This window comes from Macaca mulatta, chromosome 10 (assembly GCF_049350105.2).
Source record: "Macaca mulatta isolate MMU2019108-1 chromosome 10, T2T-MMU8v2.0, whole genome shotgun sequence".
Taxonomy (NCBI): Eukaryota; Metazoa; Chordata; class Mammalia; order Primates; family Cercopithecidae; genus Macaca; species Macaca mulatta.
The window spans coordinates 115,310,984-115,337,748 of record NC_133415.1 but is presented as its reverse complement, the minus strand read 5'-3'; positions in this window follow the sequence as shown (position 1 = coordinate 115,337,748).

Below are 26,765 nucleotides of genomic sequence, written 5' to 3'. Positions count from 1 at the left end.
GCGAGTACGGTATGGGGGGCTGTTTCACTCACTCGCCGAGTCCCTACACTGTGGGGGCCCAGTAGACTTTCTAAGTGAATGAATGAATGAGCCCTGCAGGCTGAAGGCTGGGGGCCCGTCCCGGTGGTGCCAAGGTGCTGGGCTTCCGTGGGCCTCTCCCTGCTTGCTCCTCCTTGACTGCCTCACTCTCTTTCAAGGGGGCCCAGCCCCCAACGAGCACCGAGGCTAAGTGGCAAGGCTGTGTGCCTGCGGCCAACTCGGTTCCTGGAGAAGGAAGTATGGAGGCTGTGACTTACTCGAGGTGGGGGCTGCGTTCGGGCTGGAGGAGCCATCTCCCCCGTCCCCCGTCCCAGCTCCTGTGTGTGTCTCTGGCCATGGGAGGAGGGGCGTTCATGGGGAAAAGGCGGGAGAGGGTCAAGCCCCCGGGAGTGGAGCTGACGGAGGCTGGCCAGGCATGGGAGGGCCAGCTGAGCACTGCAGAGAGCGAGGCCCCGGCTGTCCCACAGGCCCTCTTGCAAGAGGGGGCTGGATCTGCCCCCACCCCAGGTGCTTGGTCTCCTTGAATCAGACCCTCCCCCAGCCCTAGCCCCTCTGGAAAGATCTGGGGATCCCGGAACCGCTGAGGTCCACTGAGCTCACCCAGAGGCCGCAGCTGGGGCAATGTTGAGGCGGGTGGTGACAGCCGTGTCACCACTGGTGCGGTCATGGCTATGGGGTGTTTGCCGTCCACTGGGCCTGCGTATCTCGTACCACACAGGATCTTCCAACAAACCCGTGAGCTGGTTCTGGATTTTTTGCCATTTGGAGAGGAGGAAAGAGTGGCATGGAGGGCTCAGGGCCAGCAGGCAGTGCCACCTGGTGACTCCCCATGAGGACAGAGCCCCCAGGCAGCCCCCAGACCCTGCCCTGAAGGGGCTCCCTGCCAGGGCTCCCAGGGCCCACACTGCCCCTGACCCTCTCGGACACAGCCCCACTGTGCCCTCCCAGAAGCCCCCACGGTGGGTCCTCCCAGCCTTGCTTCCTGGGCACCAGACAGAGACCCTGGTATTGACCGCACAGACCGGGCATTGATTGGCTGAAAGGTGAAACCTGAAATAGTCCCAGTTGCCGGTAAACAGGATTTTTAATTGTTTAGGCAGCTAATCTCTGGTATCGGTCACCTCCCAGGAAGCGGGTGGGGGGAGCCATGGGGCCTTTGATCCATCCACAACCGTAAGGCTCGGGAGGGGTGGGGCGGGGCGGGGCGGGCCGCGGCGGGCAGCTGTGGGGAAGAGCAGGACCTGCGGTGCCAGGCGTCGCCCGGGCTCATGTGGGCCCAGCAGGAGGCCGTGGCAGAGACCCAGGGTCTTTCCAGGCCCCTCAGCCGGGACGCCCAGCCCCAGGGCCCGGCTCAGGGCCAGGATGTCGCCCCGAGGCAGCTGTGGGAGCGGTGCTGCCTCTGAGTCCCAGCGTTTGATCCCCCCCACTCTGCCACTTTCTCTCTGTGACTCCTTGAGCGTGTTGCTTAGAACTCCTGTGCCTCCGTTTCCTCCTCTGGAAAACAACGTGATGATGGCAGACGATCACCCGGCCCGGGGGAGCGAACGCGTTGGGTCCCTCAGCGGAGCTTCTGACTCAGGCATTTGTTCAATAAAGGGCGGCCACGGCTTTGAAGGTAAACCGCAAACACATCCCACTGAAGTCGTTAAGAATCCTCCTGAGTGTTTCTCTAGATATGCTGAGAGGACACAGCAGCCCCCAGCCCCCGGGGGTTCTGCTACAGAGGCAATTGTCAGGCGGGCTTCCCTCGAACCCCTTCAGGCCAGCCATGCATCCCGACCAGCACCTCTCTGCAGAGGGCATAGAGATGGGAGGTCATGTCAGCAGGGCGTGCTGGTGGGTGTGAGGGTCCCAGCCTCTGGGCACCGCCCCCAGCCCCAGCCAGGCCACGGAGACCCACGCAAACCATGACAATGAAGGGGTGGCCAGTGGCCAGGTGTCACGTGGTGCTGTCAGCCTGCAGCCGGCACGAGAGCTTCGGTTTAATTCTAAGGGGGCGAGAACCCCCCCTGGAGGTTTGAGGGGAGATGATAGTTTCTAGGAGCAGAGCCAGAGGGAGGCTCTGGGGCCTGGGCAGGGGCAGCGAGGAGCTGGGCCTGGAGCTGGGCAGAGCTGGCTGCTGGCCATAGAGCCGACAACCTCCCGCCACACTCTGGGCCTGTGGGCCTTAGCACTCCCGATCCACGGAAGCAGCGACCTCCCATCCCACCCCACCACCACCCCTAATTACCAAACCCACCAAGGTCTGGGGCAAGAGCCTCAGACACCCTAGGACAGCCTGCAGAGGCGCCGGGACCGAAAACAGAGAAGCAGCACCCCCACCCCTGGACTCGGAGAAGCCTGGCCCCCCGGGCCCCCCCAGGCATGCTAAGAGTGTGGGGAGGAGCTCTGTCTCCACGTCTCAAACTCGTGAGGGCCTGGGTGACATTTCTCCCAGAAATAATTAATTTTGATAACACAAAGGGCGTTCCCCAGTGGCCAAGGTCACAACAGGGCTGGCTGCAGCTGTCCTGTCCCTGCAGTGTCCCCCTCAGCCCGACCACTCTGACGAATGGCGTCGTCGAGACACGGCTGCATAATTGAAGGAATAAAGCGAGAGCGAAAGCTGCTTTTCTTGCAGAAATAACTATCGGTGCCTCATCAGCGGCAGGGTGGCTGGCGGGGGATGGATGGGCTACAAAGCGGGAGAGGTTGGCAAAGCCCCACCTCAGCTCCAAATTTCCAGAGGCCCTTGGGAGCAGCGGTGGGGCCGTTGAGAGCTGGGGAGGCTGTGCGTGTGTGGTCAGGGGGGGGGTCACCTGCCAGGGCGAGCCCCAGGCTGCTGCTCTTTGAGCACCAACTTTTCACGATCTTCAGCCGCGGCAGAGGTGAACATCACGGGTGCTGGCTGTAAGCGGTTGAGCTGTGGAGCCCTGGGCTGGGACCACCACCTAGGAGGCAGCCTGAGCCCCAAACACAGGGATACCAGCACCTCCCTCCTAGGCAGTTAGAAGCTGCAAGGAGATCCCATGTGCAAAGTCCTCCCGTGCTGCCTGGCCATGACCAGCCCTAAACACACAGGCCCCCTGGGTATGTGAGCATCTGGGGGCCACCCGGACAAAGGACAGCAGACTGGGCAGCTGAACACCAGAAATGCGTTGTCTGTGGTTCTGGAGGCCAAAGTCCCAGATCCAGGTGTCAGTGGGGTTGGCTCCTTCCAGAGGCTGTGAGGGAGACTCTGTCCCAGGCCTCCCTCCCAGCTCCTGGCCGCTGCGAGCACCCTGGCATTCCTTGGCTCATAGAAGCACCCCCTGGCTCTCCGCCTCAATCTTTCCATCACCGTTACATGAAGATGGAGATGGCGTGGCTGGCTGTGTGTCCAGATTTCCCCTTTGTATCAGGATGCACTCACATTGGATCAAGGCCTACTCCGGTATGATACCATCTTCACTAATTACACCTGCAGTGACCCTGTTTCCAAAGAAAGCCACATTCCAGGGTACTGAGGGTTAGAAACTTAACACAGGAATTATTCGTGGACATAATTCAAGCCGTAACGCTAGGACTGAGCACGCTGTGTCATTACAGCAAGGCCTTCCCTGCCACAAAACAACCTGCACTCAGGTGCTTGCAGCCGCTTCATTCAGAGTCGCCAAAACGTACAAGCATCCAAGATGTGCTTCAGCAGAACAGGATTAAATGCATGAACAAACTACGGCCCATCCAAACAATGGGATATTATTCGACAATAGAGAGAAATGAAGCCCTACAATGTGGCTCACGCCTGTAATCCCAGCCACGCGGGAGGCTGAGACAGGAGGATTGCTTGAGCCCAGGAGTTTGCATCCAGCTTGGGCAACATAGCGAAACCCAGTCTTTAAAAGTAAAATAATCATAACGAACTATAATATTTGAATATGATGAATCTGATCAAGAATAAAGGGCAACGTGTATCAATCTCTGAAAAGATCTGAAGGAACCTTGAAGGCATGTTGTTAAGTGAAAGAAGAGTCTAAAGAGGCTGCATGACGCATGATTTCAGTGACGGCAGGTCCTTGGATAATGTTATTTCCTTTTTTTTTTTTTTTTTTTTTTTTGAAACGGAGTCTCTCTCTGTCACCCAGGCCTGAGTGCACTGGCACCATCTCGGCTCACTGCAAGCTCCACCTCCCGGGGTTCACACCATTCTCCTGCCTCAGCCTCCCGAGTAGCTGGGACTGCAAGCGTCCGCCATCACGCCCGGCTAATTTTTTGTATTTTTAGTAGAGACGGAGTTTCACCATGTTAGCCAGGATGGTCTCCATCTCCTGACCTCGTGATTGGCCCGCCTCGGCCTCCCACAGTGCTGGGATTACAGGCATGAGCCACCGCGCCTGGCCAATGTTATTTTCTTTAACATTGTTTCATCATAAGGTTGAGAAAAAAAAAAATCTGCTCCCACCCAGAGCCACTCTCCGTGGAGCACATCGTCCCAGGACCACGTGGGCTTTCTGTGGAGGCTCCAGTTTCCTTCTGTGCCCCAAAGATGTGCATGTTGGTGAGCTGGCATGTCAAAGCTGTTCCCGTCGGAGTCCCTGCCCCGGCACGGAGTGTGAGTGCCCGCCCCGGGGTGTGAGTGCCCGCCCCGGGATGGAGTGTGAGTGCCTGCCCCGGGGTGTGAGCGCCTGACCCGGGACGGAGTGTGAGTGCCCGCCCCGGGACGGAGGGTGAGTGCTCGACCCGGGACGGAGGGTGAGTGCCCGGGACGGCGGGTGAGTGCCCACCCCGGGACGGAGGGTGAGTACCCGCTCCAGGACAGCAACTCCCATAGTGGCTTGCGCTATGTCCAGCTGGGTTCCTGCCTGGTGTCCCGAGATGGGGGCATGGGCTCTGGTCACCCTGAACTGGAATAAATGGGGAAATAATTATCTTACTTGTTTTTAGTAATCTTTCTTAAATTCTTGATTGAAAACTCACATTTGTTTCCATGTTTAATATTAGAAGGGTTTTGGACTTTATTTAGAAGTTTGGTGATGAAAACTCACATTTGTTTCCACGTTTAATATTAGAAGGGTTTTGGACTTTATTTAGAAGTTTGGTGATGCTTTTGTGACTGGAAATAAGCCATAGGAACTTAACTCTTGTTCATGTCAATTAGCTTATGGTCAAATTCATTTTGTTATACGTCATTTTGCTTAAAGTCCCAGTTTCCAACAACCTATCAATGATATGAAGTGAGGCCTTACTGTGTATGATACTCGTGAAAAGATGAAATCACAGAGATGGCAGAAAGATCAGTGGTTGCCAGGGTTAGGGCGAGAAGGGATGAACAGGAGGAGCCCAGGGGGTGCGAGGGCAGTGGAGCGGCTCCGTGTGACACAGCGGTGGGGGGAACCTGTGCCGCTATAAATGAGTCAAATCCACAGAACTTCCAGCGCCAACAGCGAGCCGGGTGGCAAAGGGTGGACTCCGGGTGATAAGGACGTGTTGGTGCCGGGTCACCCACTGCAGCCACTGCACCTGCGGTGGGATGTGAGAGGGGGCGGGGGCCATGCACACGCTGGGGCAGGGAGCACAAGGGAGCTCTGTACTTCTACAACATTTTTCTGTAAAACTAAAATGGCTATTATTTTAAAAAAAAGTCTCTTAATTTTTTTAAAGCTCACCGGATGTATGCAGTAACTCTCTGTATTATCATCGCAAATTTTCTGTAAATCTAAAATGGTTCCAGGAGAGATCTCCTCCTGTACCACCTTCCTAAGCCTGCAGCCTGTGCCTGCCAGTGCGCCCCGCCCCCACTCCTCCTCCTCCCCGTCGTCCAGCCACTGGGGCTGGATTCCAGGAATAGTCGCTGTGGAGACTTCCCTGCAGCAGAGGAGGGCTGAAGAGAAGCCCTTGGTGGCCCGGTGCTCAGAGCCTCCCCACTTCTGTTAAGGCCTCACCTTATCAGAAGTGGAAAAGCGCCTGGGGGCCTGGCCCGCCTTCATCAGTGCCACTAAATCAGGGTTGTTGGGGGCCGTCCCTCCACTCAAAGTGGCCCCAGGGAGTCACCTCTACAGGGTTGCCCCAAAGAGAGGAACTTGGGTCCAATGCCCCCCACCCTGAAGCCTGGGAAAGGAGCGCGGAGGAGGAACAGAGGCCCAATGGGCCGCTCGGGGTAGACATTAAAGGGAGCCAGGCTGCAGCCACTGCCCACCGCGCCAACATCTGCTCCATAGTGTGCTGGGCAGGGGAGGCTGAGCGAGCAGAAATGCAGCATCGCACAGCCAGGCCTGGCTCCCCAGGTCCCCAGAGCAACCCCGTCACCCCAGCTACCTCTCTGCAGACCCTCCCTGTGGGGTCAGCGCTGGAAGCACCTCCTTCCTGTCAGGAACCAGCAGAGGAGCGACCTGTAGCAGAAGCAGTGATGTGGTGAGATGACATCCAAAAGGGACACGGCCCTTCTGCTGATGGGCTTCCCCAGAGGGCCAGCAGGAGACTTGCCAAGGTTTGCAAAGACGCGGTGAGGCCCAGCACGTCACCGGGGTGTGTTAGGGTGGGTCTGCCAAGAAATGATGGCCACCCGGCTGTCCCATCGTGGTAGCCAAGCCACTGCTACCCACTGAAAGTTCTTCCCTAAGTGGAAGGAAGAATAATGGCTCCAATGATGTCTTCATTCTAATCTGCAGAATGGGTGGCCATGTCACCTTACATTGCAGACGGGACAAAGGACACGGGATGGGAGATGACCCCTGGTGGGCCCAGGGCAGATCATCGCAAGGGGCTCCAGCGGTCGGGGAAGGAAGGAGGTGTGCAATGGAGCGGGGAGCATGCACCATGCTGCACGGCTGGCCTTCGAGATGGAGGCGGGGCCACGAGCCAAGGGACACAGGCCCTTCCAGAGGCGGGGGAGGAGGGAGCGAGTCTCCCCTGAAGTCTCCAGAGGGAAGCAGCCCAGCCTACACCTTGATTTTGACCCAGGGAGACCCATGCTGGACCTCTGACCTCCAAAACTGTAAGGCAATAAAGCCAGGTGGCTTCGAGCCACTAAGTTTGGGTCCATTTGCCACAGCAGCCACCAGAGACTGACAAGCCCGGGAAGTCAAACGCTGGCATTGGAGCTGAAGAGAGACAAGCACTAGTCAGCCACCCACAAGGACCACCATCCACTCCTGGACAATAGCAGAAACGCTGGGGGTGCCCCAGGTGACTTTCCCATCAGAACAGCCATCTGAGCTTCCACAATGGGCGTGTCTCCTTCTCACTGCAGATCTGTGCTGGTGGGATGTCCCTGTCCCTCATCTGAATCAGGGGTGGCACAGGACACTGCCATAGTGACCCAGCAGCGGCTCTTGGACGGCGCCCAGGTGACGGGGTGCAGGGCCCATGGACGCCCGCTTCTCCACCGCCTTCCTCTTTATCTCCACCGTTGGGTCCTCACTGCCTTGCATGACATCCCCCAAGCCAGGGAGATCTGGCCCCTGGGACAAGTAAGGAAATGTTCGAGAGAGCCCCCCCGAAGCCTGCAAGCATCAGGGCCCAGGGCCCAGCTCCTCCACCACAGGCAAGCTTGCCGTGGGTTCAGGGGCTCTAAAGGGCTGGCTTGGGCTGGCTGGTCACTGCCGGGTGCTAGCTGGGGTTAGGGGATTCTCGACCTCTCTGCTTCCCTGAGACTGCGCTTTATTTAACAGTGTTGAGCCCCTGGTGTCCCTTCTCCACAGAGAAGGCAAGGGGCCATCCCAGCCGGGGCAGAAGGCAGCAGGGAGCTGGCCACCGGCTGAGGCCCACTCGCCCCGCTCCATTCCCGCGGCGGTCTCCAGTGGGAAGTTGCCATGACGACGTTGAGCGAAGAGCATCTTGTGGCTAACGGGGATTTCCCTCGCGTCCCAGCGAAGTTTGGGTTGGAAGTTGCCAGATGGAAACTTCATTTTTACTCGACATTTCCTGCCCAGTTCAGTGTGTAATTGGCTCACACATCCCCTTGGCGGTTTAGCAGGGAGTCCAGTCCAGCGCAGCTTATAAGGAAGATAAATCTAAACAAAGCTAGGGGGAGAGCCGTCTGCAGCCAATCAGCCCTTCTGCTTCTTAAAGAAAATATCTTCTCTTTGCTGTGAGGCCACGAGGCGGACGCCCCTCCCTGCCCCCAACAGAAGCGTCCAGAGACTTGCAGCAGCCTGGGGGAGGGGGCAGCTCACGGACCCTCCCCCAACACAGAGGATCTGTGGCTGACAAGGGTGAGCCTGAGCAGATGCTGAAGCCTGGGGGGCTTGTTCCACCCACATGGGGCAGGTAAGGGCCACCTGAGGGGGGCTGAAGCAGGTGGGGGTGGGAGTAGGAGCGCCCCAACTCTCCTACTGTTTAAGGTGGGCTGATAATAATTTTGTAAACTGCTTTTTTAAATTTCCAAAATGTTCTTCAATAGCGCACCCCATCTAAAAGATAACAAAATAATCTACTGAAAACGAGAAGCCTCCTTGTTTGGCTTATTTTCTTTTTTATTGAGAATCTTGGTCCCATTGTTGAAAATCAGTGAAAGTCCACAGGCGCTAACAACAAACTTCAGTCACTTAGTTTCTTAAAAGAATGCAAATGTTTTTCTCCATTTACTGTAAAAAAATTTTACCAAGAGAGACTATATGGTTCTGTTAAGCACGACTCTGATGTGTTCCAGACGTGTGTGGGGTGGGGAGCGTGAAGGGGGCGGAGCTGCGGTGGGGAGGTGGCCCTGCCTGATCCCTGCCCCTCCGAGGCCCCAGTCCCCTGACTCACCCTCAGGGACATCACCCTGTCACTCACCCACAAGGGCTGAGATCAGAACGGGCCGGATCCTCGCTCGCCAATGGTATGAGACCGAACAGCCGATCGGCTCGTGAAAACACAGGCTGGAATTCTAAAGAATATTCAGAAATGACCCCATTCCCTGCCATGCCTGCCAGAGAAGCAGCTGGCCAAACAGCAGTGAACAGAACGGGTCTCCGTTTCAGTTCGTTCCCCACGTTCCAGGCACCCAGGGGCTCCGGGCACAGTGGTGGGGGCTTCCTGCAGCCGGGCTGACATGGAGGGCTCTGCCCCGTGCAACCCTCTCAATCGTGGGGACCCTTACCAGCCCACTTCTCGGATGAGGAAGCCGTTTTCAGAGAAGTGGAGCTGCCCCGCATGGCAGAGCTGGGACTCCGGAGGGGGTCAGCATCTCCGGTGGGCGCCTGCATTCACATTTCCAGGAAGGCTCTGGGGAGGGCCGGGGACAGATGGAACCTAGAGGGCCTGGGTCCACATCTGCCCAGGTCTGCCCCCCACCCCTCCTACAAGGACTGGCTAGAAAAGCGAAGGCAGTCGGCCACTAGAGAGCATGGGGAGGGAGTGAAATGGGGTTCCAGGGGGGTCTGGGTGGACCTCGGGGAGACCTCATGGGACTCAGCAGTGTCTCTGTGAGAGAGAGACAGAGACACGGAGAGACAGAGATGGGGCAGAGGACACGCTTCCGCACACGGCAGGAGGGCCCTGAGCTGCTCATAGGACTCTCATTCATGTGGCCTGGGCAGTTTTGACCTTTTTTTACCCTGATGACATTTCAGCGAGTCATGGTGGTGACCCCAGCCGGGGCTGCAAGAGACCCAGAGCTGCGGGAGGCGTAGGTGGTGCAGGGGCATTGCTAGAAAACCCAGACCGCCTGTTCCAATCACTGGACAGGTGTCCAGACAGGAGGTCACGATAGTCCATGGTGCCTGCCTGGCTGGACCAGGCTCTTATCTCCCCGTGTGTCCTCATCCAGAGCCCCGATTAAGACCGAGGCCACACACCCGAGCTGGAGTCAGGGGCTCCCCCAGCCATGCCAATAGCCCTGGGAATCTCCAGGGAAAGCCCAGAAGTCACCGTTTCTCTTGCTCGCTTGGACTTTCAAGGTAGATGCTGAGCAGATGGAGATTCATGGCAGGGTTGGCCTGAACCAAACCGGAGTCAGACCTACTGGGTGGCAAAATGTCTACCTGTTAGACTTATTTTAGATCTAAGAATATGTTACCATTTTTTGTGGTAACTAATTAAAACTTTATGTAAAGCTCAAGGTTGTTTTTTTATTTAAAAATTCCAGCTAGAGAACTTGAGTTCAGGGAGTGACTTTTCAGATACACCAGCAAAGAAAAATCTATGAAAGAATTGATAGCTTGAACTTCATTAAAATTGACAAATTATACTATGCAAAAGACACTAGGAAAAGAATAAAAGCCAGCCACAGAATATGCAAAGAGCTCTTAAAACTCAACAATAAGAAAATAAACAACCAGCTGGGCGCGGTGGCTCACACCTGTAATCTCAGCACTTTGGGAGGTCAAAGAAGTTGGATCACTTGTGGTCAGGAGTTTGAGACCAGCCTGGCCAACACAGTGAAACCCTGTCTCTACCAAAAACTACAAAAATGGTCTGGGCGTTGTGGCACATGCCCGTAGTCCCAGCTACTCAGGAGGCTGTGGTGGGAGAATCCCTTGAACCTGGGAGGCAGAGGTTGCAGTGAGCTGAGATCATGTCACTGCACTCCAGCCTGGGCGACAGAGGGAGACTCTTGTCTCCAAAAAAAAAGGAAAAAAGGAAACTAACAACCCTATTAAAAATGGGCAAAAGGCCTGGTGTGGTGTCTCACGCCTATAATCCCAGCACTTTGGGAAGCTAAGGCAGGCAGATCATGAGGTCAAGAGATCGAGACCATCCTGACCAACATGGTAAAACCCCATCTCTATTAAAAATACAAAAAAAATTAGCTGGGCGTGGTGGCACGCACCTGCAATCCCAGCTACTCGGGAGGCTGAAGCAGGAGAATGGCTTGAACCCGGGAAGCAGAGATTGCAGTGAGCCGAGATGGCGCCACTGCCCTCCAGCCTGGGTGACAGAACGAGACTCTGTAAAAAGAAAAAAAAGTGGGGGTGGCAAAAGACCTGAACAGACACCTCCCCTAAGATCTCCAGATGCCAAACCAGCATATAAGAAGATGCTCCACATCCTACGTCACCGGGGAAATGCAAATTACCAACAACCATGAGATGCCACCACACACCTACTAGAACGGCCAAAACCCAGAACGCGGGCGGCACCGAACGCTGGCGAGGACGTGGAGAAACAGGACCCTCAGCCACGGCTGCTGCGAATGCAACATGGCGCAGCCGCTGGAAGACGGTCCGGCGGTTTCTTACAAAACTAAACGTGCTCTTACCACACGATCCAGCAACCGTGCTCCTTGGTATTACTCAAAGGAATTTAAAACTTACGTCCACACAAAATCCCACACGTGGATGTATACAGCAGCTTTATTCATCATTGCCAACACTTAGAAGCAACCAGGAAGTGCTTCGGGTGGTGACTGGATAAACCGGAATAATATTCAGTGCTAAAAAGAAACCAGCCATCAAGCCACGAGAAGTCACAGAGAAATCTTAAACGCTGTTGCCAGTTGGAAGGAGCCAATCCAAAAAGGCTCCATGCTGTGTGATTCCAAACATACCACATTCTAGAAAAGGCAAAGCTATGGAAATGAGCCGAGGTTTCCGGGAGTTTGTGAGGAGGGAAGAAAGGGCTGAATAGGAACACAGAGTGTTTAGGGCTGTGGAAATATTCTGGGTGATGCAGTAGTAATGGTGGAGACAGGACATTACAGAGTTGTTCAAACCCACCGAATGTGCAGGGTTAAGAGTGAAGTACGACCTCTAGTTAATAATCATGTGTATCAGTATTAACTCATCAATTGTCACAAACGTACCGCACCAACTTGAGACGCCAATAATGGGGCAAGGGCACAAGGGGGCTTTCCGTACACTCGATTTTTCTGTAAACCTAAAACTGGTCAAAAACATAAAGTCTATTAATTTTTAAAAAATTAGAAAATCCAGCTACGGTTGTTACAGTTTTTCGTTTTGATTTTTTATATAGGGTCTCGCTCCGTCATCCAGGCTGGAGTGCAGTAATGCAATCTTGGCTCACTGCAGCCTCAACCTCCCAGGCTCAGGTGATCCTCCCACCCCAGCCTCCCCAGCAGCTGGGACTACAGGCGTGCGCACCACGCCCAGCTAATATTTTGTATATTTTGTAGAGACAGAGTTTCACCATGTTGCCCAGGCTGATCTCGAACTCCTGGGCTCAAGCACCCCTCCTGCCTCAGCCTCCCAAAGTGCTGGGATTCCAGGTGTGAGACCCTGTGCCTGGTGCAGTTTTTATATTATCTTCAGTATTGAGATCCTCACGTGTACATGGTTTGGGATCCAGAAAGCCAGAGTTGTAATACAATAACTAGAATATGACAGGAACAAAGCAGGAATGGCTCTGAGGCCCATCACCAGCCCCCACTGGCCAAAGAAAGTCCCTGTTCTGCCCCTGGACTGAGGGGCTGCTGGGGTTGGGGGTCTGTTCGCCTCATTCCCCAGACATCCCCGATGGGCACATGCACTTGGCCATCACACCCAGACCCAGCTGCCTGTGCGTGGCCAGTGGGGCGAGGCCTGGGGGAGGCAGAGGGCGGCCTGCAAGAGTCAGCAGAATTGCTGGGGAGCTTTTGCCTCAGCCTCCAAAGAGACCCCACCCAGTGCGCATGAGCCTCCAAACATGGCTCTGGAGAGGCCAAGGCTGGTGTCTACAAGCTAAAGGGCCCAGGGTTCTTGGGGAGTCCTGCTCCCAATCCACTCTATACCAGGAATAGCCCCCCACCAATCGGAGGTGAGGCTCCTGGGGGGGCTCTGTGGAGTCACTGAGGGGAAGAGCCCGGGGTTTGGACTCCAGACCCCAACACTCAAAGGGGTTTCAGGCAAGTCCCTGACCTCTGGGGACCCCATCGGCAAAGCGGAGCTGAGGACCCCTGTCCTCTGCCTCCACTTCCTCCAAGACCCACAGATAATGGAGGGGTAGGGGTGCTTGGAGATTCCGAGCCCTCAGTCACAGTTGACGGCCCCAGAAAGTCCGTCCTCTCCACCGCATCCACCAGGGCTTAGGGTGGCCAGCGACAGAGGGCTCTGGACCTTAGCAGAAATGGGGCCTGGCGCTGGGGACCCCGGCAGGCTAAGGCCCACCCAAGTCAGTGTGGTTAGGGTTTTGGACCCCTAGAGACTCAACGCCACCCCAGCACCAAGAATAATTTCTCAGCTGGCTCCGCTCCTCTGGGCCAGACATCCAGAGCCACGGATCCCAAGAGCCGCCCAGGTCTGCGTCCGAGTTCTGGCACAGGAGGGGCTGTGGGGAGAATCTGACCCTCTCAGCTTCGGGACGAGAGGCAGGGGTGTCCACGTACCAAGACCCACGCATACCCAATGGCACAGCGGCTGTGGAGGGCAGGGCAGGGCCCGCTCCTGCTGGGTGACTCAGCCGCCACCCTCAGAGGATTAGAAAGCCTCCTACCAGCCCCGTCACAGGCATTCCCACCGGGCATCAGCCAGGGCAGCTGTCTCAGGACCCTTGATCCCAGAAGCACTTGAGCTACTGAGACAGGTGGGTGGGTCCGAGTCCCGGCCCTTCCTGCCCACTTGCAGCTCAGCGAGCACTCTACCAGCTCAGCCTCAGGACAGAGCCAGAGCAGCACCAGCCCAGGAGGCCCCACACGCCTGCCCCGAGGTCCCCAAGAGGCTCTCGGCGTGAATCGCGGGCCTCAAGGCCCCAGAATCCTGTTCCTGGGGCAGGGGTGCAGCCAGTCCTTAAGAGAGGACCCTGGGCTGGCGCCCCCCACCCCATCCTCTTTCCCATGCTCAGGGGGCTACCCCGTGGTGGGGGAACTGGAGAATGTCCAGGTGTGACCTGAATCGTGGGATCTTGGGGTCCTCAGAGGGACTCAGAATCTTCAGACAGAACCATGTGGTCTCAGAAGGGCCATGTGGCTGGGACCCTGCCTCCTCCAAAGTGCTATGGTGCCCGGCTGAGGGCCTTACTAGGGAGCCCTGATCTTTACCAGCACCGCCAGGAACAAAGATGACACCTGGGTCCCCTCACGGAGGCAGAGGACATGCGCTTCTGGTGGCTCCTTGGGGAATGAACGCTTGCCAAGAGCCCTTGTGGGGCCCAGCCCTGGATGTGGGAAACCCATGGCTGCTGCCTGGGCTGGTAAACCCTGTGATGGGAGCGTTCAGGGGCCGAGCACTGAAATGAAGGCTTGGGGACACCTGGGACACCTCCTGGGGTGGGGTGCCCTGGCCACCTGCCTTGGCGTCCGTGGGTCCCCAAGCACAGCTGCAGGATCTGAACTGGGAGGGGTAACTCTCCTTCCTGAGTAGGCGCTGGGGTCCGGGGTCAGCCCACAGGCCTGCCTGTCCCTGGACCGTAATGTCCTCTTCCCCTGACAGCTGAGCTGACAGCTGCCTTGGCTGGCTTTTGTGTGCTGTGCTGGGGCGGCCCCATAGGACACCCACGTCCTGTGGTCCCAAGAAGATCTCACTGGCTGGGGGCCCAGGGAGCCTGGGGAGGACCTGCTGTTCTTCCTGGGGGTATGGGGGAGGCTGTGTGGGGGAATGGGGAAAGCTGTGAGGGGGGCATGGGGGAGGCTATGGGGGGATGGGAGAGGCTGTTGGGGGGACATGGGGAAGCTGTGTGGGGAGCTCTGCAGGATGTGGGGTGACCTGGCTAGTTTTGGAACCCCCCCATGGCTCTCGGTGAGGGATGAGTGGAGGAAAGGCAGTGAGGACCCTGCGGCTGAGGCCTGTGCCCCACAGGCTGAAGGTCACCCAGGGCAGCCACGGAACAGAAGATGGCCTGTGATGGCCGTGGCACAGGTGTGGCTATAACAGCCCGACCACCTGAGATCAGAGCTCTTCTCTGAGGAATCGGTCTGGAAGGTCGGGGGTCGGGGGCCCTGCCTTGCTCTTCGTCCTTCTCCCAGGACCCCACCCTGCGACCCCCACACAGGCACAGGCCCCACCCTCCCCACTTCCCAAAACCCACCCCTCCCCTGTTCAGCGCCTGCTGAGTCACCGCGAGGCCCCGGCTGAGCGCTGCTCGGGGGAGGACGGGCTCTCAGCGTCAACCCATTTGCACCTTCTCAGAGCTGAATGTGGGGGACAGGGCTGGAACCCAGAGGGGCTGGTCCCACAGCCCTCACAACGAACCTTCCCCTGCTGCCCCCACTCCCCCACTCATTCATTCATTCCCCCAGTCCTCCGCCTGCATCCTTGGTTCGGTCATTCACAAGCATTTTTAGGTGCCTGCTACATGCCTGGCCCCGTGCAGGGTGAGTGGCTCTGGTCCCCCTGCAGCTTCCAATCTGACGGGCCCTGAAATCAGAAGCCCATGGCCTGAGCCAGCTCTAGACAGGACTGCTCTGGCCTGCATGGGTCAGTGTCTCTGACCTCCCAGGACCCCTCAGGGGACACCGAGGGCCATGTCTCCAGATGGGCAGATGCTCCCTGGCTCCCCACAGGTCCCACCACTCCCTGTCCCTCGTGCCAGCCAGTGTGTTGGTCATGCCTCTGTGGCCTTTGCATCTATAGTGTCCGATGCAGGACCCTGCCCAGGGCTGGGTGTAGCCGGGGCTCAGGGGTCTCAGGCTAGAGGACAACAGGCCCCCGTAGTCTCCTGCCAGGTGGGCGTCAGACGTGGCTGTGAGTGTCCCCAGGCTGCACGCCCAGCACTAATGCATCCGCAGATTTGTGCTGCAGACAAGCCTGTGGTGGAAGCGGTCACCATGGATGCCCCAAACCCGCTGAGTGGTCACCACCTGGAGTCTCCACCGACGGTCAGCAGAGGGGCCGACTCCAGAGTGGAGCAGACTCGGGCTCCTGGCTGAACTCGTCTGGGATGTGTTTTCCTTTCAGCAGTAAGATAAATGTCTACAGATTCACTCTTAACTTGGGGACCTGGAGAAGCTCTCGGTTTAAGCAGGAATTATATCATTGGCTCAATTAATGACCACCAAAAATTCCACGCCACGTGCGACAGTCACACAGCACCTCTAAAACCAATGGCTGTGGCTGCAGCCCAGGAAACCTCAGCTCTCATGGGTTTGCCAGGTAATAAGTACCCAGAAGCTGTGCCTTTATTCTCACCTGCCTCTGTGGAGGGGGCAGTGCCCCAGGAAGGAGACCCCAGGTGCTAGGAGCCTGTGTGGGCCCCAGCAAGGTGGGGACAGGTGGGTGCAGGGCAGCCCCTTCAGCCTGTGCCCTCGGCTCTGTGGGCCCCACACCCGGGACTGCCTTGAGGGAGCACTGCTCTGTGGGCATGCTGGGCTCTGCGCCTCTCCACCCGGCTCCACTGATTCAGCACCTCACTTCCTCCCCCTGACGCACGTTCTGCATGGAGCTGAAATGATGTGGAAGGTCCTCCCTGTCTCCAGGCACCTCTGACCCAGTAAATGTGGGTCCTTCCGGAAGGCTTGGCGCCGCCAGTGCACCCAGGGAATCGTGACCATGGGCTGGAAACAGACGTCTCCCCTGGGGACCCCAAAGCCCAAGTCAAGCCCCAGCACTGCCACCTCCGTGTGGTCGACCGTGGACAAAGTGCCCCTCAGAGCCTCTGAGATGCAGAGTGGGTGACATCCAGGTCACAGGTTGCAGCGAGGTTGATGCCCAGGTCCAGCACTGACGCCCAGCCTGCCCAGCCCAGGTGACCACATCCCCACGGCTCTCATGGCAGAAGCACCTTCCCTAGCACCCCCACACCCCTGGGGTGAACCAGGCCCCCCTGCAGGTTTCCAGGAGGATGGGCAGAGCCGGTGAACAGCCTCGGATAAACGTGTCACCTTCAGACCAGGGCCGGGGCCAGGGGTCTCTGACGGGGGTGGACCCCCATCTGCATAAGTTTCTGTACAATCTACGTCTCGACCTGGGCATCTGTGAACCCTAGGCCATTCCACGGGGCCACCAAGAGGCCATTCCACGGGGCCACCAAGAGGCCATTCCACGGGGCCACCAAGAGTCTCAGTGGTGAATTTAAACTGTCGCCCTCGGCAGCTCAGTGTTCACAGTCAACACAGCAGGCTCCCCGGCTCCAGGGCCTCCGGGTCCCTCTCCCCTCTTGAAGCTCAGCCAGGCCCTGGACAGAAGCCACATCCTAACTTCCAAAAATGCAATTTCCACTCTTCTGTGAGCCTGGTGACAATAACAAAAACCAGCTTTGGTTTCACATGGACCTGGTGTCTGGGGTCAGGAGGAGTGAGGGCACTGACCCAACGCCACTCGCCTCCCAGCGTCCGGCGACTACCCGCCCTGCCTGGTGCACTCCTGAGCATCTCTGAGTTCAGGGCCCTGGGTAGGGCATGGGGCATCCAGTACAGGTGGCCCCTCCGGACTCTGCCCTCACCTCTCCCAGGGAAGGGGCCTCCAGCCAGGAGGAACCAGGAGCACCTGTGCGGTCCCAACACCGAGCAGTCCACAGTCTCCTCAGCACTGACCGGCCCCCACAATGGAGAGAGAGCAGGGCCAGGGCTGGACAAAAGCAAAGCTGGGAATAGCCGGGGCCGCCAGCCTTGACCTCCAGAGCTGCGTTACCGTGGCTACTGACACCATCATTGTTGTTACTGGTTTTATTTTCATTTCCTTCAAAGACAGTATATCCACCTGTGTTTTTTAAAATCTAACAGCGCCAAATGGCGTAAAAAGGGAGTCTCCCTCTGACCCCCAGAGGCTCACGGCCCATCCCTAGTGGTCCTTGCTGTCACCAGCCGCTCCTAGGTCCCCTGGGCATGGATTCAGCTCCCCCAGATTCCCCATGATGACGATGGTGTCGTGTACTTTGATGCCGTCACCTCCACAGGAGCCCCAAGAGGCAAGGGACACTAGGGCGCACAGGCTTTACTCACCAGGGCACAGGAAGGACCAGAGACTGTCTGAGCCGCTGACTCAGTGTGGCTGAGGCCTGGCCGACCCTTCGCAGGCAGGTGGATGGTGGGAACCCAGCCCTGCCTCCTCTCCCCGGCGGGTCCCGGGCACCCTTCCCTCCCCTGGCCTCAGCTTCCTGACCTCAGAGTAGGGGCTAGACGTGGTGGCTATCACCTCCCAGCTCCAACGCCTGGCAGAGGGTCCTCAAGCCTGGAGAGGTGGCGTCCCTGCAGCCTCACGCACCCACAACAGACACGTCCCTTTCCCTGTCCCATGTATCATCACCCACGGGGTACTGCAAAAGTTAACATCTTTCTCAGTAGAAGGTCACAATGTATCTGCCTCCCTGTTGACAGCAACTGAGCCTCCAAGACCTGGCTGGAAAATAAAGACACCAAATGAAACTGCCTCGCAAGTCGTGTCAAAGGTCACAGGCACACGCAGGAAGGCATGGATTGTGTACCTGTGCCAGCTCAGCCTCCTCCAGGGAGCCTCAGGGAGGGCCACACGGGGATGGGGCTGGGGCTGGGGGCCAGGGCTCCTTTGCCAGCTCTGATCTAGTTCCAAGGAATGAGGGGTGACGCAAGGCCGTCCCTGCCCCAGGAGAAAGCCCTCTCCTTCCTCCATGAGCCCTCTCCCTCTGTGGGCCGTGCCCGCCACACCATGCCAAGCAGGGCAGGAGCTTCCCGGCAGCCCCGAGTGCCACCACCCCCACGCTCACCAGAGCCTCCTCTGGCCGAGGGGCCCTTGCCCTGAATCCCAGCTCCCGTCCTTCCTACCCTGAGGGTCCTACTTCCCTCCTTGGCTGTGGACCTGGTCTGACAAGAGAAATGTCAAGAGCCTCGTGTTGTGCAGAAGACCTCGGGCAGGACACGCGGGAGACACATGGGCAGGACACGCGGGCAGGACACGCAAGCAGACACACGGGCAGGACACGCGGGCAGGACACGCGGGCAGGACACGCAAGCAGACACACGGGCAGGACACGCAGGCAAGACACGCGGGCAAGACACGCGGGCAGGACACGCAAGCAGACACGCGGACAGGACACGCGGGCAGGACACGCGGGCAGGACACGCAAGCAGACACGCAGGCAGGACACGCGGGCAGGACACGCAAGCAGACACGCGGGCAGGACACGCGGGCAGGACACGCGGGCAGGACATGAAAGCAGACACGCAGGCAGGACACACAGACACGTGGTAGGCCACATCCTGTCCTGTCCATGGCGGCCACCATGGCTCCGGGACGCTCAAAGTGAGCAAAGAAATCAACCTTTGTTGTCTGAGGCCACGTGGACATGGGGTGGGTGTATTTGTTGCTGAAGTGTAGCCCGGCCTGTCCTGACTGATACGCCGCCCTGCACCTTCTTCTGGAACATTCTGCACATATTTGCTAAGCTGCTACTCTGTACACAGCATTGTTCCGGGCACCGGAGTGACATCCATGAACAAGCGGGTCTCTGCCCTGGCGGAACTCCTCCGGGGAGAAGCAAACGGCAAGCCGATAAACCAGCGCAAGTGCAAAGTGCAGCTGAGGGTGATGTGCGGAGGACAATGGGAAGGAAGCGGGGGCAGAGAGTGCTCCAGGCGGGGCCTGCAGACCAGGAGCGGGGGAGACCCTCTGAGCAGGTACCAGGACCTTCCCTGCAGCGTCGCAGGCAGCCGGCAGACGGGCACCTCGGACTGGGGCCTCTTTACCTCTTAGTTCAAGGATCCCTTTGAAGATCTGACGAAAGTCAGCTCCCCCAAAATCCCCCGTGACTTCAGCCCCAGGGTACTTTGCAGGCGACCTGAGGGGGATCATGGCTCTGAGTTAACCCCCAGCTCCGTGGTGCCAGGACGCTGCCCCAAGACAAGCCTCTCTCCCTGGGGACAAAGCCAGGGGCTTAACGCTCCTGCTGCAGCCACCACCACCCTGTGTCCCCAGTCACCGGGGAACCCAGGCCCAAGCTCTCTTCCCAAGCCATCCTCTGGGCACTAGGCATGACTTCAGAGTTATATTAAGGAGCAGCAGAGGGTGGGTGGGGAGGGGTGTCTGTCCCCAGAGAAGACCAGCGAGACGCAGCTGTCAGAGGAGCCAGATTTATCCCTCCCGGTCAGCTGACGGGCTTCGGTTACAGCCCTCAGCGGCCTGGCCAGGAGCAGAAGCAGACGGGCCGCGTGCGAGCCCTGCCATCCATGCCGAGCAGCTGCAGGGATTGATCGAGGAGAGTGGTTTTCCTGTAGAAATGCATTTACCATACTCAGGTTAAAAATAGCCACGGAGCCAGAGCACTGAGGTGCAGCCGCTGGAGAGCAGCCTCGGCTCACTCTGCCCAGGCGCAGGGAGGGCCACAGAGGATGCGTCCGAGACAGGCCTCAGCCGGGCTCCATGCTCAGCTCCAGGCACCCTCCACCCTCACCCCGACCTGGAGCTGGGCAGGAGACCCCCACAGGCACTAACGCAGGGCTCTGCGGCCGCACCTGCCACCTGCCCATGTGCAAAGGGCTTAACCACCATGGCCTTTTGGGGGACCATGGCACCAGGGACTCGGGAGCGGCTACTGCCCAGGCTTCACAGACAGGCCACTCCACTGCCATGAGAGCCGCCGCCCCAAGCCCTGCCTCTCTGTCCTCTCCAAGGTCGCGGCAAGCGAGAGGCCAGGGTGGCCTGGACCCAAGCATCCCGGCTCTCCAGCTACGCTGAGCGTCCTCTGGCCATTTTCCTGCTGCACCCAGGACTGGGTGGCCTGCCCATGGGCCGTGGGAAGAGGCGGCATTTTTGGGAAGTCTGTGCTGGCCCCAGTAGAGCAGGGAGGAGCTGGGTAGCTCGTCATGGCTATTTAAAACCAGGAATGGACAGGTGCAAGGCGTGGGGTGGAGATCTGAGCCGGGCTAGAGGAGGGGCTGCCATGGGAGGCTTTACAGCCTGGGCAGAGCCACCCCAGAGGCTCCCGGACACCCCTGCTCTGGGGCCAGGGTGGTCTCATCGCAGGCTGCAGTGGGAGGGTGGAGCCTCAGCGCCTGGCAGGGAGGAGGTGCCTGGTTAAGTGGGGGATGGGCTGGGGTGTGGCAGAGTCGGGACAGCCTGACCCTCACAGAAAGCTGAGTCAGACTGTAGCCTGCTGGCCTGAGCTGGCCTGGGGGCCCAGAGGCCATTTACAGGGTCCCTGAAAAGGTCAGAAAACACTTGCTCCCTGACATGGGAAATTCCATCTGCGAGGCCAAGCGTCTCCAGCTGTACCTTTCCAGGACATCTTCACCAGCAGCAGCAGGGCCACTGCCGGAGGTGGGCCTGGCCCTTTCTGGGTCAGGTTGTGGTTACTTCACCCATCTCAGCCTCAGTTTCCTCATCTTTAAAATGGGGGCACGGCTGCAGCCAGCCTGCCTTTGTCAGGTGTTGGTGGCATCAAAGGGCCCTAGACAGACAGGAATGCTGGCACACTAGTGTGAACAGAGGCTGTATCCCCCCTAGGAGGGGCGGAGGGCAGGAGGGCTAAAGGGCGTCAGGGAGGGTGAACAGAGAGGCTTACGGGCGACAGCTTTGTTTGGGCACCATGGACCTCTTCCCTGCCTTCCTGCCCCAACTCAGGCCCTGGGGCAGCAGGAGGAGCTAAGGGTTCTGCCCTGCCCCTCTGGCACACCTAGCCCAGACCCCCACCTGGACCTGACCTTCCTCACCATCAGGGCAGGTGAGAGGACCCACAAGAGGGTCCTCTCTTCCTAGAGAGGACCTTCCTCTATTCCTAGAGAACGTGTTGAGTTCTGGGAGTAATCAGCAGAAGGATGGAGGAACGGAGGGGTAGAGGATGGAAGGGTGGAGGAATGGAGGGGTAGAGGATGGAAGTGTGGAGGGATGGAGACATGGAGGATGGAGGGGTGGAGGGATGGAGGAATGGAGGGTGGAGGGATAGAGGGGTGGAGGGTGGAGGGGCAGAGGGGTGGAGGGTGGAGGGGTGGAACATGGAGGTGTGGAGAGGGGTGGAGGTGTGGAGAGGTGGAGGGTGGAGGGGTGGAGGGTGGAGGGGTGGAGGGTGGAGGGGTGGAGGGGGGTGGAGGATGGAGGGGTGGAGGATGGAGGGATGGAGGGTGAAGGGATGGAGGATGGAAGGGTGAAGGGGTGGAGGGATGGAGGATAGAGGGGTGGAGGGGTGCAGGGGTGGAAGATGGAGGGGTGGAGGGGTGGAGGGGTGGGGGTGGAGGGGTGGCGGCTGGAGGGGTGGAGGATGGGAGGGTGACGGGATGGAGAATGGAGGGGTGGAGGATGGGAGGGTGATGGGATGGAGGATGGAGGGATGGAGGGGTAGAGCCTGGAGGAGTGGAGGGTGGTGGGATGGAGGGGTGAAGGGATGGAGGGTGGAGGGGTGGAGGATGAAGAGGTGGAGGATGAAGAGGTAGAGGGGTGAAGTGGTGGAGAATGGAGAGATGGAAGGTGGTGAGATGGAGGGGTGAAGGGATGGAGGGTGGAGGGGTGGAGCAGTGGAGGATGGAGGGGTGGATGATGGATGGGTGGAAGATGGAGGGGTGGAGGGGTGGAGAGTGGATGGGTGGAGGATGGGAGTGTGGAGGGGTGGAGGGATGGAGGGTGGAGGGGTGAAGGATGGAAGGATGAAGGGATGGAGGATGGAGGGGTGGATGGGTGGATGGTGGAGGGGTGGAGGGTGGAGGGGTGGAGGATGGAGGGGTGGAGGGTGGAGGGGTGGATGGGTGGATGGTGGAGGGTGGAGGGGTGGAGGGTGGAGGAGTAAAGGGATGAGGGTAGAGGGGTGGAGAGGTGAGGAGTGAAGGGTGGAGGGTGAAGGGGTGGAGGGGTAGAAGGGATGGGTTTTTTAGGACAAAATCAAGCTGTCCATCACAGCCAGCAAGGCTGTAAACACAAGGTGAAGAGCAGAACCACCTTGGATGGAACGAAGTCACCCACGGGTCACCCCACAGGCTCCGGGGTGCTGAACAGACGGATGGAGCTGCCTTTCCAAAAGGTAATGTGTAGTGTTGGCCATGGTCCGGGGCAGTGATAGGACTCCCGAAGTGCTGGCACAGGACACAGGCTCTCAGCTCAGACGAGCTTTGCCTATGCCATGCACCTTGCCAGCCCCAGGCTGGTTAGCGCCACCCCTCACCTCTGTCTGGGATCAGCTCTGGACAGCAGTGCTGGGAGGAACCCACTTTGAGAAGCCCAGGGTGCTTTCTCCCCACCTCGGCTCTGCGTGAGCTTGCTGCCTTGTCGCCCACCCCGCGCCCTGCCTTAGGGCCACCAGCTGGTCTGGCTGGGTCCCTGCATGTCCTGAGCATACTGGACTCCAGGTACATGGTTGGCCTGAGGCCCTCAGCTCCGGGGGGTTTGCCCCACGGGGCAGGGTCAGGAAGGGTCCTGCCAGGTGACAGCTGGATGACACGCCCGCACCCCATCACACCAGCAACCCGTCATGAAATGTCCAGTGGGTGCTGCCCCCAGGCCAGCAGATGCACACGGAGCCCTCTCTCCTGCTGGGGCCTGTTCTTCCCCCACCCGCAGGTCCAACCCCACCCACCCCCTCTGATGGGGCGGCCCTGCTCCAGGGGTTCCCCTGCCTTCAGAAGCAGATGCTGGCCCTCGACTCCCTCCTCCTCCTGCAGGGCCAGGGCACCCCAGGCAGGGCCACGACATGGTCGGACAGGCTCCTCATGCATCTGCCAGCGACTGACCTTGTGGCAGGGAGAGGTGGCTGGAAAGTGCCCCCACACCACTGGGCTCCGCCAGGGCCCCTGGGTCAGGGAGCAGCTCTGTGACCAGCTCCCTGGACGCCTCCTGGAACCAAACACACTTCCATCGTGGTTCGGTCCAGGAACACATTCGCGGTGGTGTGGGAACACAGGCGGTGTTGAGTCGGGGCCCTGCTGCAAAGCTGTTGTCTGGCCGCTCTCTTCCCAGTTCTGAGCTAACTGAAGGCAGGAACAAGGCTAGGGAGCCGAAGGCCCTCTGGCCACACCACATCACAGGCAGGGGGGTGCTGAGCGTCCCCGTCATTCATCCCAGGGACGGTGGCCAGGGTCGTCACTCAAGGACTGGCCCTGTCAGGTTGTGTGCCCAGCCTGTGCCCAGAAACCCCTCACTCACTCAGGTAGGGCCCCACTCAGCAGCCCCCATGCCCCACAGGCTGAAGGCAAGGCTGGGGTCCTGGAAGCCTCCCACCCCTACTCAGTACTGTCCCCTGGCTGTTTGTGGCATGGCCCCGGAGGCCGGCTGTCCCATCATGCAAGAGGTGGATGCCATGGCCCCTAGGTGCCCCGGATCCCCGGGCGTGGTGGCAGCTCCTGCTCTCAGCAGAAGCTCTGTCCCTCTCCTTCCTGCTGCCACCATCAGGCTAAGGCCACCCGGGAGGCCATGCTGGGGGAGGCCATGCTGGGGGAGGCCGTGCTGGGGGAGGCCATGCTGGGGGAGGCCGTGCTGGGGGAGGCCGTGCTGGGGGAGGCCATGCTGGGGGAGGCCGTGCTGGGGGAGGCCGTGTTGGGGAGGCCGTGTGGGGGGGAGGCCGTGCTGGGGGAGGCCGTGTGGGGGAGGCCGTGCTGGGGGAGGCCGTGCTGGGGGAGGCCGTGTTGGGGGAGGCCGTGCTGGGGGAGGCCATGCTGGGGGAGGCCGTGCTGGGGGAGGCCGTGTTGGGGAGGCCGTGGGGGGGGAGGCCGTGCTGGGGGAGGCCGTGTTGGGGAGGCCGTGGGGGGGGAGGCCGTGCTGGGGGAGGCCGTGTGGGGGGGAGGCCGTGCTGGGGGAGGCTGTGCTGGGGGAGGCCATGATGGGGCTGTGCCCGAAGGCCAATGGGCCAAAGGGGCGAAGGGGCAAGCAACTCGGGGCAGCTGCATCACGGGGATCTCCCCGGCCCAGGGACTCATTCAACCAGCAGCAAAGGCCCAGCTCTTGGTCCAACCCCAGAGGGAGGAGGGGGCAGCTGGCTCCATGGGCTTTTAAAATGAAAATGTGTCAAAAGCGATTCTTTAATCATAACAAACGTACCACACTAATGGAAGGCGTTAGTTAAAATAACGGCCTGCCAAATCCCATCCTCTCAAATGCTTTGTGTAGTGTGCACAGGGTTTTAAAATTATTTTAATTAGTTGCCAACTTTAAAATCAGGAGACTGAGCCTAAAGACCTGGATCTGGCTCCCCTTGGAAGGTTGAAAGACCAGCCACATGGGGCCAGGATGAGGGTCCGCTGCTCTGGGTGGCTGCACTTTCCTGGGGGGACCTGCCCCCCCAGCGGAGCCCCCACTGCCGCCATCCCCACCATCCGACACTCCTGGCCAGTCACCTCTGGGACATGTGGGCCTGTCCTGGGTTGGTGGCCTCTGCACTAACCCGGCTCTCACTGAACAGATGGGGAAACTGAGGTCTGGGGAGGGGTGGGGACTCCCTGAAGTCACCCAGCAGGCAGGTGACCAAGCCAGGACAGGAGGGAGTGGGACAGAAGACAGGGAAGGAGCATGAGGGCATCTCAGGCCCCCCCATCTCCCCGGCCATCACAAAGGGCACTGCGTCCCCCCCGCCCCCCACCTCCAGCTTGGGAGGGAATCTGCCGGGGAAGCCTCAGAGACTCATGGGCCTGCTTGTTCCAGAAGCCCTGATCCGCAGCCAGGACGACGCCTCTGCCAACTTTTAAAAATCACCATGGATAAATTTTCAGAGAAACTACATTTCTTTTTTTAAAAGAAAAAAAAATGTATTGATGGGGTAGGAGGAAGGACCATGTAATTACCCCTGATGTATCCCTTCCTGTAGTGTTTGCCATGGAATTTCAGGTCCACCTGCCATCCCGGCCTGTCCCACCTATTCCTCGGCCCAAGGCTCCCAGGTGGCTGCTCCTCCTGGCTGAACCACAGGGTCTGAGCCTGGCAGGCACAAGGCCCAGTGGCCTCTGGGGCCCTAGAGCACTCCTGCTGGCCGGGCTGGAGCCCAGCTCTATACCTGGGCAGTAGGGGAGGCTGGCTGGGCAGACACCACCACACACTGGGAGTCTCTTGGGGTCAGGGAGTCTCCCCACAGACCCTGGGCCACCGGCCCCCTCATTCAGTACTATCTAGAGAGTCTCTGAGACCCTTGGGATCAGCCACTGTGTGGGCTGCGTTCTCTGAAGACAGAGCGTCCCTGATGAGAGCTGACCTGAGGCCAAATCCGCATGACACGGGCACATTGCAGGGAGCTGTCAGAGTCAGCCTGGGGCCAGGGTCTCCCTGCCCAGCAGCCCCAACGTTGAGGGTGCTGTCAGAGTCAGCCTAGGGCCGGGGTCTCCCTGCCCAGCAGCCCCAACGTTGGGGGTGCTGTCAGAGTCAGCCTGGGGCCGGGGTCTCCCTGCCCAGCAGCCCCAACGTTGGGGGTGCTGTCAGAGTCAGCCTGGGGCCGGGGTCTCCCTGCCCAGCAGCCCCAACGTTGGGGGTGCTGTCAGAGTCAGCCTGGGGCCGGGGTCTCCCTGCCCAGGGGCCCCACTGGGCAGGTCAAGGTGGAGGGGCAAGTAGGAGCTGGCATTCAGCCTCGTGTCGGACAGCCAGGCCCTGTGACCCAGGTCTGACCTTGAGATGAGCCAAACCTCATGTCCAGGGCATGTGTTGGGGACACAGGGACCAGTCCACAGCTGTCCTGCCTAAGAGCATGAGCGGCCAGCCCCTGCTCACAGCAAATGCACTCTTCTGGGTGTGGTAGGAGAAGCACGGCTATGGAGGTGACACTCGGGTGGCAGCTCCTTGCCCTCAGAGAGTTTGCTGACGACAGGAGTGGTGGCCCGTCTGTGTGGAGTCGCAGACACAAATGGAGTCGCAGACACAAAAAAGGTTTGGCCTGGGAATCACTGCATCAAGAGGTTCCCGTGCAGCCTGGCAGGGCCCGTGCAGAGCTGCAGCCAGCACAGCATGCTCTGTGGCCGAGCATCCACGGAGCACAGCAGGGGCCTGAGTTCACCCTGTGCTCTGGGGGGCCCACACGCTCCTTGAAGAGGAGCAGGAGACACTCAGGCCCAGCGCCCACCTGCCTGAGGGCAGCCTTTCAGTTACTCACCTGCTCCGGGGGGTGGG